Source organism: Carlito syrichta, unplaced genomic scaffold (assembly GCF_000164805.1).
Source record: "Carlito syrichta isolate Samal-C Ts95f unplaced genomic scaffold, Tarsius_syrichta-2.0.1 Scaffold308870, whole genome shotgun sequence".
In the NCBI taxonomy this organism is placed as follows: Eukaryota; Metazoa; Chordata; class Mammalia; order Primates; family Tarsiidae; genus Carlito; species Carlito syrichta.
This window is the reverse complement of record NW_007252966.1, coordinates 589,282-605,120: the sequence shown is the minus strand read 5'-3', so window position 1 is coordinate 605,120 and position 15,839 is coordinate 589,282. Positions and strand designations below refer to the sequence as shown.

The window sequence follows — 15,839 nt, the reverse complement described above, 5'->3', positions numbered from 1 at the left end:
TGACATCCAAACAAAAATGACGAGGCATAAAGAAAAATAAGACCCAAAATGAGAAAAATCAATGATTAAAACTGACCTGGAAATGACACAGATGTAGGAATTTGCAGAAAGGGACATTTACAATAGTTATCATAACCATATTTTTTAAAAAGATGTTCATGTTAAAAAACCTAAGAAGGGGCATGGATGACATAAAAAAGGCCCAAATTAAACTTCAGGAAATGAAAATTTCAATGTCTGAGATTTAAAAATGTATTGAATGGAATTAATGACAGGTTAGATATTTCAGAAGAAATTTATTAGTGAATTGAAGACACAGCAATAGAAACTATGGAACATGCAAAAGAAAAAAGAATGAAAAATATAAACAGAACATTTGGTAAGCTGTGAGACAACTTCAAACAGCCTAGTAAACATGTAATTGGTGTCTCCAAAGAAGGAATTGGAGACTAGGAGAAATACTTAAAGAAATAAAGCTGAAAATTTTCCAAATTTTATGAAAACTACAAACACACATAAGTTCAACCAATCCTAAATACAAGAACCATAAAGAAAAATATAGCAAGGAATATGATAACTAAATCGCCAGTTTTGATATAAAGAGAACAACATATCAAAACTGGCTGAAAATGTTGAAAAAGCACATCACATACAAGAAACAAAAGGTAATGATGACAGAGCTTGAAAACTGCCAAGTGAGAAGACAGTGGAGCAACATTTTTTTTTTAAAGAGCAACATTTTTAAAGAACTGAAAGGAAAAAAAAAGTGCCAACCTACAGTTCTATACCCAGAAAAATTATCTTTGAAAAATGCAATATACCTTTTCAGATATAAAAAGCTAGGAGAATTCATCACTATCAGATCTGTGCTACAAGTCCTTTAGGCAGCGGAATACAATACCAGATGGGAATGTGGATTTACATAAGCAATGAAAAACATCAGAAATGTTAACTACACTGATAACACAAGATTTTTGTTATTATCTAAATCCCTTTAAAAGATAGTTGAATGAGCCGGGCTTGGTGGCTCAGCCTGTAATTCTGCACTTTGAGAGGCTGAGGTGAGTGGATAGCCTGAGCCCGCAGGTTCGGACCCAACTGGGCAACTTGGCGAGACCTCATCTCTATAATAAATAAAAAAAAATTAGCCAGGTGTGGTAGCGCGGGCCTGTAGTTCCAGCTACTTGGAAGGCTGAGGCAGAAGGATCGCCGGAGCCCAGCAGGTTGAGGCTGCGGTGGCTGGGACCTGCCACTGTACTCCAGCCTGGGTGACAGAGTGAGACTCCAACTCAAAAATAAAAAAATAAAAAATAAAAGATAGCCGAATGAAATGAACACATTCCTAGAAAGACACAGACTAATGAAACTGACTTAAGAATAAAAATAAAATATGGTTAGACCTATATGACAAGAGATTGAATTAAAAATCTAAAAGTACCCACGAAGAAAAGTCCAGGCCTAAATGACTTCATTGGTGGAACCCACAGAACATTGAAATAAGAATGATCAACTCTTCACGAAATCTTCAAAAAACAAAAGAGGAGGAAAAGTTCTGAGGCCAGGATTACCTTAATAAGAAACTCAGACAAAGACATTAAAAGAAAACCATACACCAATGTTCCATATGAGTATAAATGTAAAAATACTCCACAAAATATTAGCACACTGAACCCAGCAATATACAAAAGGGGTCATACACCATAACCAAGTAGGTTTACTCCAGGAATGAAAGGTTGGTTTAACATCCGAAAATCAATTAATGCAATATACCATATCAACTGAATAAAAGACAAAATTTACTTGGTCATCTCAACAGACACAAAAAAAGCATTTGACAAAATCCAACACCATTTCCTTATAAACTCAACAAACTTTCCTTATCCACTCAACAAACTAGGAATAGAAGGGACCTTCTTAATCTGACAAAGGGCGTCTACAAGAAACTCAGTGGACTTTATATTTAATGGTGAAAGACTGTATGCTCTCCCTCTAAGATTAGGAATAAGGCAATGATGTCTGCTCTTGTCATCTCTATTTACACTGTACTAGAGGAAGTTCTAGCCAGGACAATCACGCAAGGAAATGAAATAAAAGGCAACCAGTTTGGAAAGGAAGAAGTAAACCTATCCCTATTTGCAGATGATATGATCTGGTATATAGAAAATCCCAAGGAATTCACTAAAAAGCTATTATCACTAATAAAGGAGTTCAGTCAGGTAGCAAGACACAATATCAATATATTAAAATCACTTGTATTTCTATATGTCAGCAACATTCTGAAAATGAAATTAAGAAAACAATTCCACTTACAATACAGCAACAAAAAGAATAAAATACGAACAATTTTAACAAAAGTGCAAGACTTCTACTCTGAAAACTACAAAACATTGTTGGAAGAAATTTGAGAAAATTTAAATAAATAGAAAGATACCCACACTCATGATCAGAAGACTTAAAGTTGTTAGGAAGGCAACGCTCCCCAAACTGATCTACAGATTTAACATTATCCTCTTAAAAAATCCCAGCTGACTACTTTGCAGAAATTAACAAGCTGATCTTAATTCAAGAAACTCAGAACAGCCAAAACAATCTTGAACAAGAAAAAGGAAATTGGAGAACCCATACTTCCCCATTTCAAAGCCACAAGTAATCAAGATAGTATGGGATGGCATAAGAATATGTTTTTTTCAATAAATGTTGCTGGGACAATTGGTATCTGCAGGCAAAAGAATGCAATTAGACTCCTACTTCACATCATATTCAAAGTTAACTCAAAATTGGGTCAAAGATTGAATGTAAGAGCTAAAACTCTTAGAATAAACCCTAAGTGTAAATCTTTGTGACTGTGGATTAGGCAATAGTTTCTTAGATATGATGCCAAAAGACCAAACACAAAATAAATAAATTGGACTTCACCAAATTAAGAAACTTTTGTGCTGCAAGGGCATCATTAAAAAAGTAAAGAGACAACTCACAAAACTGAAGTAAATATTTGTAAATCATATGTCTGATAAGGGTCTTATTTCTAGCATATATAAAGAACTCTCACAATTCAATATTTTAAAGAAGTCAACAGGCAAAATATCGGAATGGACATTTCTCTAAAGAAGATATACAAATGGCTTATAAGTACATGAAAAGATGTTCATCATCATTAGCCAAAAGAGAAATGCAAACCAAAACCACAATAAGATTCCACTTCACATTCACTATGATGTTATTCAAAGTGAGTCACAGATCTAAATGAAAAACCAAAAAGTATAAAACTAAAAGCAAGCACAGGATAAAACCTTTGTGACCTTGAGTTAAGTGAGGATTTCTTAGATATGATGCTAATAGCACAACTGATAGACTAGACTTCATCAAAATTAGTAACTTATGCTCTTTGAAAAACATAGTTAAGAGAATGAAAAGATAAGTTATGGATCTGGAGAAAATAAATACAAAGCATATATCTGATAAAGAATTTGCCCCAAGGATATATTTTTTAAAAAACTATCAAAGTGAAACAGTACACAACAAATACAACTCAGCTGAAATTTGGTGAAAGATTTGAACACTTCAAATAAGCACTTGAAGATGCTCTCAACACTGTTAGTCATCAGAGAAAAGGAAAATCAAACCACAATGAGATATCACCACACAGAATGGCTAAAAATAGTATGGCTAACATTAAAAAGACTATACCAAGTGGGAATAACAATGTGGAAGAACTAGAACATTCATACACTGCTGATGGGAATATAACATAGTTTTGTTAATAATTAATGTAATTAACAAGTTAGCGAAGTTCCCTCCCTCTCTCCTTTCCTTTTGTTTTTTTTTTTTTTGAATTGGAGTCTCACTGTGCCGCCTACGCTGGAGTGCCGTGGCACACTCATGGCCATCCCGGTGTCAACTTGCTGGGCTCCGGCGATCCATCAGTCTCAGCCTTCCAAGTAGCCCCAACTACAAGCGCACTACCATGCCCGGCTAGTTTTTGATTTATTGTAGAGATGAAGTATCGCCAAGATGCCCGGGCTGGTCTCGAATCCACAGATCAGGCAATTCATTCGCCTCAGCCTCCCAAAGTGCTGGGATTATAGGCTGAGCCACCAAGTTCGGCCTTTCCTTTCTTTCTTAAGAGACAAGTATTTAGAAAGAAAGCAATGATCATCTGAAAGCAGCACTTATTCTAGCCGGGACAATCAGGCAAGGAAATGAAATAAAAGGCAACCAGTTTGGAAAGGAAGAAGTAAACCTATCCCTATTTGCAGATGATATGATCTGGTATATAGAAAATTCCAAGGAATTCACTAAAAAGCTATTATCACTAATAAAGGAGTTCAGTCAGGTTGCAAAACACAATATCAATATATTAAATCACTTGTATTTCTATATGTCAGCAACAAACAATCTGAAAATGAAATTAAGAAAACAATTCCATTTACAATACAACAACAACAACAACAAAATACTTGAGTACCTATTTCTGGCCTCTAATCCAGGGGTCAACAAACATTTTAGGTCAGATAGTAAATGCCACAAACCAGTCAACTCTGCCTTTGTTCATAAATGCAATTATAAACAATATGTAAATGAATAAGCATAGCTGTGCTCCAAGGAACACTGAACTTCATGTAATTTTCATGTCACTAAATATTATTTTTTCCCCAAGTAATAAAAGATATAAAAGCTACTCTTAGGCCATAGGCCATACTAAAATAGGTGGCTAGCCAGATTTAGGAACCCCTACTCCAAACCCTTAATTTTTTTTTACACTTCTAAAAAATTTTTATACTTTAAACATTTCACAAAACAAATATATTTGATAAAAAGGTTAAACACATAAACACAATAAAAGGGCATAAAGTGAAAAGCCTCTTTCCTATCCCAGAGGCCCAGTTTCCTTCTCCAGTTTTTCTGTATCCCTCCAGAGCTATTGCCACTATTAAATATCTCAGCATGAATGGCCCTAGTAAAAATGACTTTGAACACATACTATTTCATCTATATGATAAATTCCTGGAAGTGGAACTGCTGGTTAAATCTCCTTGAAGTATTCACTGCAACATGTAATTAATTGGTCACTATCTATAGCTTCTTATTTGCCAAGGATAAGTTTCTGATATGCTTTTACCTATCTTCTATCTTCCTAATCAACTTTAAAATCATGTTAGAGTTTTGCTCCAGATTATTATGGACTTTAAAATTATACCAACTCTGGTTCATAAATCTTTCCTTAAGATTGCATTATATTTCTTAGCTATAGTTATCAATGGCTTGAAATTGAGAAATAAGTTTTACTGCTTTCTTTGATCACTATTTTTTGAATTCTACATATATTTTTCTTAATTTTTCATTTTGATATAGTCCATTCTTGGGTACCTCTAGTGGGTACGAATGAAAATGATTTTATTTTGCCCCTGATTTAAATGACAATTAGGCTAGGGTTAAGATTCTGAGTTCAAAATAAGTCCCATGAACACGTTTTAAATACTGCTCCGTTGTCACCTAACATTCCACGTTTCAAGTTAGAAGTCTAATTGCAAGTATAATTTCCATTTTTTGAAGTAACCATATATTTATCTTTGGAAGTTTGTGAGATTGTATATTTTATCTACGAAGGCCACAAATTTAATCAGAATGTCTCTATCAATATATATATATTTTTTGAGTCAGGGTCTCACCCCGTTGCCCAGGCTGCAGTGCAGTGGCATGCTCACCGCTACCCCAGCGTTGACTGCTGGGGGGCTCCAGCGATCCTTCCAACTCACCCTTCCAAGTAGCCAGAACTACAGGCATGCGCTACCACGCCTGGCTAATGTTTTTATTTTATTGTAGGGACAAAGTCTCATCATGTTGCCCAGGCTGGTCTCGAACCCTCGGACTCAGGTAACTCTCTTATCTCATCCTCCCAAAGTGCTGGGATTACAGGCTTGAGTCACCGCGCCCGGCCATATCAATATTCTTTTAAGACTCTCAGTGCATCTATTCTAGTCATAAACTCATATCACTCTGCTCAGAGAATTATCCTTGTTTTTTTGACAAAGTATTTTGTTTCTACTGTGAGGTAGAAATGGGGAATCTGGCATCTGCTTTGAGTTGGCAGGGAGGAGAGTGGGGAACAGGAGCTGTGAGCACAATGAACATGTCTTCCCACAAGCTCTCTGAAAAAGCATACTTCCTGATCATCCCCAAGATGAAGAAACAAACCAGAGAGGGAAGGGTTGATCTACGTTTGCCAGTACTTTGTCCCCTGATACTTGCTTCTGTCTGGATAGGCTACCCAAGACTCTGCCTGGATACTCCTATCCTCAAGATCTCTGTTAACTCTGTGGTTATTTCTTCTCTTTCAATTTCTATTCCCTCCTGAATCTCCTATTAGATGTACATTAGCTCTTCTAGATCCATGTTCCATGGCTATTCTTTCCTAACTTAAGTTTTAATATTCAAGAATAGATTTTTTTTCATGGTAACCTATATGTGTTCAATAGGTATGATTCTCTACCAAATCTGAGGATACTAATATTCATTTTAAAGTTTTCTTGTTTCTTACATTAAACTCCATTGCTTCAGAGGCAGAAGTCTGGGGCTTCTTTTACATGCCATTGATTTCCCACAATGTTTAATGATTTTTATTGTCTGTTCACATTATAAATGTATTAGTATCTTAGTCTACATGGAAGTCACTGTACTCCTGCAGTAAACTTACATTTGTAACTAACCCTATAATTAAATTTTACATTGCACCTAGTGCTTGTATGGCATGACAATAACAATCTAAATTCTTTAACTTGCAATCCCATGATTCTTCAATCCATTTTTAGTCATATCCTTTTGGTATTTCATTTCCCCTAACAACCACTAATTGAGTAACATAGTTCTTACATAAGTGTTATACCAAACTTCGCAGTCAGATCATCACCAACTCTAACAGACATGTCTAATAAACAGTTAAACAAGTAATGTCAGGTAAAAGAGGTGAAATACAAAGGATAAATAATGATATGGTAATGATGACTCACATAAATAATGAACTCTAATAGTTATGCTTTTTATCAACCTATGTTATATTAGTCAAAATAAGAAATTATATTACATTAAAAAAAGAAGACTGTTAGTTAAAATGTAACTTTCTACCTACCTTATGACTCGGTCATTCTATAGCTGAGAGAAATGCACAGATGCTCGAAAAGACATTTACAAGAATGTTCACAGCATTCTTAATATACAAAATACTTTATATACAAAAGTGGGAACACAAGTGTCTATCAACTGAAGAGTAATCACATATACATGAAGCGTTATACAGGAATAAAAAAGAAAGAACTACTGATACCATGCTATGATATATATAAATAATACCATACAGGAAATATCAGGGTGAATCCCACATACAATATACTGAGTATACTTTAAGATTCTATTAATATGAAGCTCAAAATCAGGAAAATGAAGAGCTGATGAAAGAAGTCAGAGTTCAGTTTGGAGAACAGGAGTATAACTGACTTGGAAAAGCAGAGGGAAACACTTGGGATGATGGAAATGTTCTATGGTTATACTACCCAAATCTAGCTGGGGTTTACACAATGTAATAAAAATGCAAAAATTCATAGAGCTGTACAATTAAGATTTTGCACTCATTGACTTCATATGTTATACCTCAACAAAAAGGTGAAGAAGGAGAAAAATGTAATTTCCAAACTGTTTGGAACTGTGCTTATTTAGGTCAAAATTCTCTGAGACATACACAATAGGAATCCAATATTCTTTTTACATTCTTTTAGTCACATGACAAATGGTACCATAATAATAATAATAATAATAATACAAAATGAACATTAACACTCTCAGTCATAAAATACTTGGTTTCTCACTTCCAAGATCGAAGCTACTATTTTAACACAACATTAAAAAGCAATGTTAATTCCACCAGAAATAAAGGCGCAGCTCCTTCGAGCCTTGAATGATGGTACAATTGTCAAGCCAATCTATATCTCAAAAAGCAGGCTAGAAAATGCCCCCAAGTTTCAGTCAAGGGCTTAAGAAGGAAAGCTTCAGATTTATAATCAAATTGTCATACTGTCAATACCATCATCACAAACAGAAGTAAATCACTACCGTGTTTTCCGAACTGCTCAGGAATAGAATAATGTCCAAGATGAATTCTCTGACAACGCCAGAGGCTACCCGTCCTATAGTCCCCTCGGCCCCACTAATTCCACCACAAACGAGCATCTTTTAAAGGCGTTAGTTCTGGTGTCTGCAGACAGAGGAGCTGTCAGAGAAAACTATTTTAACGCGACAAAGCAGTAACAGCTGACTAAAAAGTTTATCCACTGAGGAGCAGAGATGATGGTGAGTTGGTTAAAACACACACGCGCGCGGGCGCGCCTGCGCGCGCGGACAGGCAAACCAAGTGTCTCTGACAGCACTGTTCTCAGAAAAAAGCCGCGCGTTCCCCTAAAGCCCAAGCAGGCTCAGGAAGGTTCGTCCCCGCGAGACACGGCTCATCAGTGGGGCGACCCCACGGGGACAGGGCCCCCGAGGAGTTTCTCTGTGAGGCGACCCAACCCGGACAGGCGCCCGCGCTGCCTGGGCCCGAGCCGGCGAGCGCCGCGGGCGGGCGAGCGAGGCCGGGTAGGCCAGGTACTCACCGCGCTCGCCCGCTCTGCGCTCCGCGGCCGCCGCGCGCCGCCGCCTCCACACTCGGGCGGCGCCCAGCGACCTGAAGCCGCCGCCGCCTCAGCCGCCCATCCTCGGGGCGCGCCGCCGCGCCGAGAACGGCCACTTCCGGCGCGCGCGAGGAAATGAGGCCGCGCCGCCGCGAGTCCCGCCCACTCCCGCCAGGCCCCGTCCCCGAGTGCTCGGTGTCGGGCATGGGAAGCTCAGTGATCTGTATAACAACATTGATTAATCACATCTCTGTTAAAAAAAAAAAATGCGTGTCTACCTCCAAAACCGATTTGTGGAGGTCAGCAGAGCTCCCGAGGCAGGAAACCGCTCCTCCTCGAACAAGCGCCTTCAGGGACAGCGTCAGCCCCAGCCCGCAGGCTAGCTTTGCAGATCCGCCTGCCCCAGAAGTTCGGCCGAAGGTGCCAGCGCTGTCCTTCCCGGGAGCCCGAGGGGGCTATGAGTGCCAGCGTGGGCGCGGAGTTAGGACTAGCAGGTCTCCAAAGGTGTTCGAACATCCTCAGGCGCGCGGGAGCCCCTAGCAAGGGAGCCCAGGGCTGCCAGTGACCTTCCGACTGGACCCTACCTAGTTCCTTCATATGTTAAGTGAGGGAGTTGAGGTAGATGCTCTGGAAAATGGCTTCCAAGTCAGACATGGTATGATTTTAGTGAGTGGGAAAAAAAAGAAAAACTCTTTCCAGTGCCTCCTCCATTCAACGGATCGTTCCAGGGATATCCCCAAGGCACTTTGCCCACCACCCACCACTACCCCCAAGCACTAGCCTGAGCAGGATGCCCGGAGGCGCCAGACCCTGCCTGTGTATAGACAGAGCCCGCTTGTAGAGTCGTCCACTGCATCCCCACAGATTTGTGAATGAATGAATGTTGGTAAACCCTCCAGAGATATAAGCCTGGAGGGCTAACCAAGTTCACTTCCCTATATGGTGCATCATATAGCAGAGCCACTCGCCTCCACGTCAAATATTTTTCCTTTCTATGTCCTCCACTAGTCCTATAGACGCTGGGTTTTCTTTCTCATTTATGGCATTTGTTTTTCTCCCTTTATCCTACTCCTTCCTTACTGATCTTACCTTGTAGCCACGTGTTTGGCACCTAACAGAGCTTGCACTGGGCCCCAGGTGCTTCTTCCAGCACATCTATGAATCCTACTAATCCTCCCGACAGCCCGATGGAGCAGGTTATGGTCTTCAGTTTACAGTGGAGAAAACGGAAACTCAAAGAGGAAGCTGTGAAAGCTATTCTGGGACAGGACCTGGCATGAAATTTAAGTAGCAGGATTAGGGCTAGTTGTCACCTGTTTTAAACTGCTGTTTGAATTATCCATTTGAATTGTTATTTTTAAAGTAACGGAGATTTTCCCATCAATGGATTTAAATGGATAGATTTTTTTTAAATAGCTGAGTCAAATACTATATGTATAAATTTGGAAAGTAGATAATGCACGGTTTAAAATCTGTAACTGATCATGGGTGATATATACTGGGGCTTTTTAAAATAAGTAGTTCTCTGAAGACTACATGTTCTCACTCATGAGCAGGTCCTGATCACTGGTCACATAAGCACAAAGGTAGGAACCAACAGATGCTGGACACTGTTAAGGGAGGGAGGGAGAGAAAAGGGATAAAGAGCACACAGCAACACACCGAGTATCAGATCCACTATTGGGGAGAGAGGGCCTACTAATAGTTTAAAACCTCACCTACATACAATTTACTTATGTAGTAAATCCTCACAACTCTAAAAATAGATTTAATTTAAAAATATAGCTCTCTTGGCGGAAATATTAAAGTACAACTGTGTTGTGCTGCCTTTTTTTTTTTTAACTATAAAACTTTCCCATTCCTCTGCCTTCCTTTGGGTCTGTACCAAAAGCAAATGATACGGGCTGACTTTTTTGCTATATAGCAAGTTGTGAAAAAATAGCCTTTGTCACTTGTCATTTGGGTAGTCTTTGCTTGCTTCCATAGATTTCCTGTTGCTCCCAAGGTACAATCTGTACTGTTTGTCATTGAGGTTCCCAGCCTTCCATCAGTTGTACCCAGAGGCCCTATGTGCTTTGTTGTTCTTGGCTTTAGAGTCCACCAGTGTGATTAAAATCAACACTGGATCTGAACTCAGCTTTCTGCATTGAGTTCCCTGGTTATTTATCCTGTTTAGTGTCCAAGTTTTGTTATTGATTCCCATTTGTTTGGCATCTCTGGTAGAATTAGGTCATTCCTTTTCATCCCTTGTCACTGTCTTTTGTGTTACTCTTTTTGTATTGTGCTGTCTAAAATTGCTGTTTGTCATAAGAAGGAAAACCACAGGCATAGGCCTTATAAATCTGTTATTTGAGCCAACCTCACAGACCCATGAGACCGGTGTCAACTTGGACAAACTTTGCTGTGAGTTACCAATAAAACTGGATGAGGGTCTCCTATCTCAATTTTGTGTCCTGAGAGACACAAGCATTATATTCCTACTTACTATCACCAGTTAGCTCTCATGATGTTGTCTAAATCCACTACTCTTCTGGGAACAATTCCTGCTCCTTATATATACTCTTTACAATCCAAATTCTTATGCTCATCTCCAAAAAGTATAATTTAGAGGATGATTTGGTAAAGATCTAACCTGGAGAACATTTCACTTGAACAAAATTGCTTATTTGAGATATGCCTTAGGTGTCTTACAAAAGAAAGGAAATGGCCCAATGGGCAGCATTTTTTATTGGCAGTCAGGTCTCCAAATGATATTCTGATTAAAAAATTGTTTTACTAAAAGATTATTTATCTAAAGCTAATGAGATATTTGCCAAATTTAAGCAGCAAGAAACTAGACTCATTTTCCTAGTTTTCCTCAAGTTGCCTCCCTAAACCCAGCTATCCCTCTTTCCCCTTATTCTTCGGATTTCTTTCCTTCCCCACATCTGCCCACTCTTCCCTGCTCTTCCCCTTATCCAGATCCCTAGCATTTCCCAACAACTCTTCTAAGACCCCAAAATGCCATCCCACCCATGAATCATGTGTACAGGCAACTGTAGAATTTATACCTTAGACCCAAGCTGAAATAAGAACCATAATTGAGGATTTCCCAAACCCAGACAAGGGCAGCAACTGTTTACAGGATAATTAAGAATATTTTGGGGGCATGCAACCCAGGGTTACCTGATCTATATCAATTTGTACTAACGTTGATCAGAGCTAAATCCCAAATGCCAAAGGCTGAATGGACTTACCCAGAAAGGGACGTATAGGATCTCTCTAGCCACAATAAATCTGTGAGTCCATAAAAAGGTTTAAAGCATAGGGAAAAGTTTCCTAAAAGCCATACCTAAAACATTTCCAATTAAAAAAGCCGAACCAGCCGGGCTCGGTGGCTCAGCCTGTAATCCCGTGCCTTTGGGAGGCTGAGGTGAGTGGATTGCCTGAGCCCATGGGTTCGAGACCCGCCTGGGCAGGTGAGACCTCATCGCCACAATAAAATCAAAAAATTAGCTGGGCATGGTAGCGTGCACCTGTAATTATGGCTACTTGGAAAGCTGAGGCGGAAGGATGGCCGGAGCCCAGCAGGTCGAGGCTGCGGTAGCCGGGAGCAGCCACTGCATTCCAGTCTGGGTGACAGAGTGAGACTCAACTCAAAAAATAAATAAATAAAATAAAATTAAAAAGCCGAACCATAATCCAATCATGCAAACAGAAAAAAAGATGGAGCTATAGGATATCTTCCAGATAGGATAGCTAGAAAATACATTGCAACATTTGGGAGTAGAAAGCAGCCCTTTCATCTCATTTTGTCAAGGTGTTAAACCTGAAATTGGAGACCTAATTTGAAAATAGAAACTAGAATGGGAAATGACCCCTTTACCTGAACTACAACACCTGGCGTACAGTTTGAAAGGGCTTTAGAACAAAAACAAGACAAGAACCAAAATAAACTTGTGGCCCTGAAGATCAAACCACTGAGTGGCCTACTCCTCAACCAAACAGATACTGAAAGGACACTTGTAGATATTCTAAACAGAAGGGACACAGGAAAAGAAGATTGTCTCATCTTACAAAAGAAAAACGAAGACAAAAAGAAAAAGTCCTTGCCTCAGATCAGCAGGGTGCTCCTTGGAAGGGAAAAGTCCCAATATTCTGCAATACTCTTAAATATTCAAAATAAATTAGCTATTACATACAGATGCTCTGTTAATTTCCTAGGGATGTTGTAACAAATTACCGCAAACTGCATGACATAAAACCACCAAAATGTATTTGTTCACAGTTCTGGATGCTAGAGATCTGAAATTATGGTGTCAATGGGGCCATGCTCCCTCTGAGGGTTCTGGAGGAAGATCCTTCCTGGCCTCCTCCTAGCTTTTGGTGGTTGCTGCCAATCCTTGGCTTGTAGATGCATCTCTCTAATCTCTGCAACTGTCTTCACATGGCGTTCTGCCCTGTGTCTTCCTTATATCCAAATTTCCCTCTTCTTTTAAGGACTTCAATCATCGAGTTAGGGCTCATCCTAATCCGGCATGACCTCATTTTAACTTGATTACATCTACAAAGACCTTACTTTCAAATAAGGTCAAATTCACAGGTTCTGGAGGGGAAGACTTGAACATCTCACCTCTTTGGAAGACACAATCCTACCCAGACAGATCTCATCAGATTCTCATCAGGTTGATTACAGGCACTACTCTTTTTACATTAAACCTTGCCACTTGTACTCAATTTCTTCTTGGCATAAACATAAGACATACTGGTAAGCCTTTAACTGCAAACCTGAAACTCCTGACTGCAAACCATTCCTTCCTGCTGTGTGTCACTACCTCCAAAAATTTAATAGGGATAGATTTTCAAATGAAACTATAACTTTAAATGCAGACCAGAGCCTTTGGGACTTTGGAGGAGTCTCAGGGAACTCCTCCATTCATAAACAAGTTGAGTCAACTCTGGGTGTACTTTTTTCTTCTCCATTACCTTTGCTGCATACCCCAGATAAGGAGCTCGCTGCTGTACCTGACATTCTATGGGCTCAAAATTCTAGCCAGGGAAAGGATCAAACCTTTGAAAGCCTTATATATAAAGGTTTTCTCATACCCTGCATTAGATCTTGCAATACCTACATCCTGCCAGTACAAGAATGAAGCAGATGTGGATATTCCTTTGTTAAAGAACCCAGAGCCATCAACAAAATTTTTATTCCTCACTTCCTGGTAGTACCTAACCCAAATACCACCCTGCCATCAATTCTACCTGAAGCCACCTGCTTCACTGCTGTGGATCTTTGCTCAGCTTTTTGCAGTGTGCTTCTAGATCAGGACAGTCAAAATTTTTTCATTGCAGTAAAATATACACAATATAAAATTTATTATTTAAACAAGTTGTATATGTAGAGATCAGGGTCATTAAATATATAGTAATATAGTATATTCACTTTGTTGTGCAACCATCAACACCTGGCATTTCCTGATTTTTTTTTTTTTTTTATATCATCCCAAACTGAACCTCTGTACTCATTAAACAACTTCATTATCTCCTCCCTCCAGTCCCTGGCAACCACCATTCTACCTTTTGTCTCTATGAATTTGACTACTCTAGCCTCATATGAGTGGAATCACACACAATTTGCCCTTTGGGAGGCTTATTTCACTTAGCACACTCTCCTTCAGGTCATCCATGTTGGAGCATGTGTCAGATTTTCCTTCCTTTTTAAGGCTGAATAATGACAGTTAATGCTTTTTTGCCTTCATCTGGGAAGGATAAAGTACACGTAGGCACTCACGCCCTAGGGAGTCACTGAAGCCCTTGCTATTTTTCCCAGGTAATTTAGAGAAAAGTTCTAAATTTATCTTGTGATTCAGTTCTGACACAATATGTAGACAATATCCTACTTTGTTCAGGAAAAAATGATTCCATTTACTTGTTCTTAACCTTAGCAGAAAATGGACATAAAGTTTCAAAAGTTAAGTTACAGTTTTTCCAAAACACAGTGCATTCTTTAGGACATGGCCTATCTAAGGCAGGGAAAACACTCTTTCCTGATAGGCTAAAAACTATCCAGATCTATCCTAGACCCTTTATAAAACAACAATTGAGAAGATTTCCAGGTTTTACTGGATATTGCAGACAATGGGTGCCAACTTTTTCTGAGACTGTGACATCTCTTCATAAATTTACTAAGATCTCAGTAAGAGACTGTCTCCTTAGAGACCTTGATATAGTTTGGATGTTTATCCTCCCAAACCTCATGTTGAAATTTGATACCCAGTGTTGGAGGTGGGGCCTAGTGCGAGGCATTGGATCATGTGGGAGGATCCCTCATGAATGACTTGGTGTCATCCTTCTCACAGTAACGAGCAAGTTCTTGCTCTATTAGTTATCTTGAGAGCTGTTGTTAAAAAGAACTTGGAACCGGGCTCGGTGGCTCAGCCTGTAATCCCGCGCTTTTGGGAGGCTGAGGTGAGTGGATTTCCTGAGTCCGCGGGTTCGAGACCCGCCTGGGCAGCGAGACCTCATCTCTACAATAAATAAAAAATTAGCCGGGCATGGTAACGCGCGCCTGTAATTCTGGCTACTCGGAAGGCTGAGGCGGAAGGATCGCCAGAGCCCAGCAGGTTGAGGCTGCGGTGGCCGGGAGCAGCCACTGCACTCCAGTCTGGGCGACCAAGTGAGACTCCAACTCAAAACAAAACAAAACAAAAGAACTTGGCATCTCCCCCTTCTCTGTGTTGTTTCCTCTTCTGCCAAGTGATCTCTGTACATTCCACCTTTCCTTCACCTTCTGCCTTGAGTGGAGGCAGCCTAAGGCTTTGACCAGATGCTCAGTCATCCAGTCAGTAGAATCATGAGTCAAATAAATTTATTTTCATTATAAATTACCCAGTCTCGGGTATTCCTTTATAGCAACATAAACAGACTAAGACAGATCCCAAACATAAACAGGACTTCTGGAACCTCAATGGCCTCCTTCCCAGACATTTGTAACAACAGAAAGTCCCTTTGTCTATATGTGCATGAGTGATCTGGACAAGCCCTTGAAATTTCATGGGAATCATCTAAACCCATTATGTACTATAGCCTTACCCTTGACCCAGGTGCAAAGGCTGTCCCGCATCTGTGTGTGTGTGTGTGTGTGTGTGTGTGTTGGAGTCTCACTCTGTCGCCCAGACTGGAGTGCAGTGGCCACTCCTGGCT

At 39.7% G+C, this 15,839-nt stretch overlaps 1 protein-coding gene across 4 annotated transcripts in view; it reads right to left on the bottom strand.

The window, feature by feature from the left end:
• CSGALNACT2 (chondroitin sulfate N-acetylgalactosaminyltransferase 2) overlaps nt 1-7,201 on the bottom strand; it is a 45,614-nt gene extending 38,413 nt beyond the window's left edge. For all 4 annotated transcript variants that reach the window (XR_002482425.1, XM_008066252.2, XM_008066250.2 and 1 more), the window contains exon 1: nt 7,127-7,201. The gene's annotated coding sequence lies outside the window, so the exon portion shown is untranslated. The remainder of the gene's footprint in view (nt 1-7,126) is intronic.
• Between the last annotated feature and the right edge of the window lie 8,638 nt (nt 7,202-15,839).